The 1,211-nt window shown below is 45.1% G+C and overlaps 1 non-coding gene across 1 annotated transcript; it reads right to left on the bottom strand.

Moving 5' to 3' along the window:
* Positions 1-640: 640 nt before the first annotated feature.
* LOC125601443 lies at positions 641-747 on the bottom strand. The gene has a single exon (XR_007334254.1). It is a non-coding gene; the product is annotated as a small nucleolar RNA R71 (small nucleolar RNA).
* Between the last annotated feature and the right edge of the window lie 464 nt (positions 748-1,211).

Raw genomic sequence — 1,211 nt, 5'->3', positions numbered from 1 at the left:
GCTATTTCATTTAAACATTTACAACTCTTAGAATTAATAAACACTAGATTTAATTGTTCCCTAGCTCCTTGTGGATTCGCGTACGTCGATCGATACCGTGTCGTCAAAAATGGTAAACGTTATTATTCTAACACAGGACGAGAACAGAAACCTGTATGACCAGGACGGTCATCTGCGTAATGCAACAGGTCAGAAAATAGACGCTCAGGGGACTGTAATCCCAGATGCTGATGCTACAGGAGCTGCTCAACCTGTAGACGAGGACGCTCAATCGAAACCACTTGCCGACTACAATCGCCCAGATGAGTACTATTCCAACAGATCAGCTATTCGACTTCCGAAGATCCAGAAGCAGAATTTCGAGCTGAAGCCTCAATACTACACTCTCGTGTCGCAGATAACCTACTCTGGGTTACCGCACGAGCATCCTATGGACCATCTAGAACGGTTCGAGGATTTAATCGCTGCTATTCGGATGGAAGGAGTCCCCGAAGATTACCTGCTGTGCAAGCTCTTCAGATACACGCTGAATGGAGAAGCGATGCACTAGCTTAGCCAGCTACCCACAGGATCCTTAACATCTTGGGCCGGCATCAAGAATTCTTTCTTACGAAACTTCTTCGATGAGGCGCACGCTGAAGACCTTTGAAACAAAATTTCCACATTCTTGCAGGAGGCTGGAGAATCCTTCAAAGATTCGTGGATTAGATTTAGGTTCTTCCAGCGAGACTGTCCACACCATGGATTTAACGAAGTGCAGCAGCTATGCACTTTCTTCCGAGGTCTCGCTTTACAGTATCAAATGTCTCTTGATACGGCGAGTGAAGGAAACTTCACTACTCGGAATCCGTTAGAAGCTGTGAGACTTATCGAAAACCTTGCTAACAGCAACAGCACCAAAAACATGACTCTGAACGGAAGAAGTCTGTAGCCTCTATCGGGAAGGAACAAATGGACGAAGTAAGAGCTAAGTTAGATGTGGTGCACGAGCTTCTTAGGAAGCAAGTCAGTTTAGCTGAAGGAGAAGTAGCAGATACGGAAGGAGAAGAAAATGTGAACTACATCGGAGGTACCGGATTCCAGAAATTTGGAATCCAGGGCGGAAACAGAAACTTCTTTGGAAATGGTCAAAGAAGTAACTAGAGTTCACAATTTCAAAAACCCATCAACAACAGCAAAAGCTACTCGAACTCCTACTGCCAGAATCCACC

This window comes from Brassica napus, unplaced genomic scaffold (assembly GCF_020379485.1).
Source record: "Brassica napus cultivar Da-Ae unplaced genomic scaffold, Da-Ae ScsIHWf_256;HRSCAF=428, whole genome shotgun sequence".
NCBI lineage: Eukaryota > Viridiplantae > Streptophyta > Magnoliopsida > Brassicales > Brassicaceae > Brassica > Brassica napus.
The sequence above is the reverse complement of the archived record's forward strand: the minus strand, read 5'-3'. Positions and strand labels throughout refer to the sequence as shown.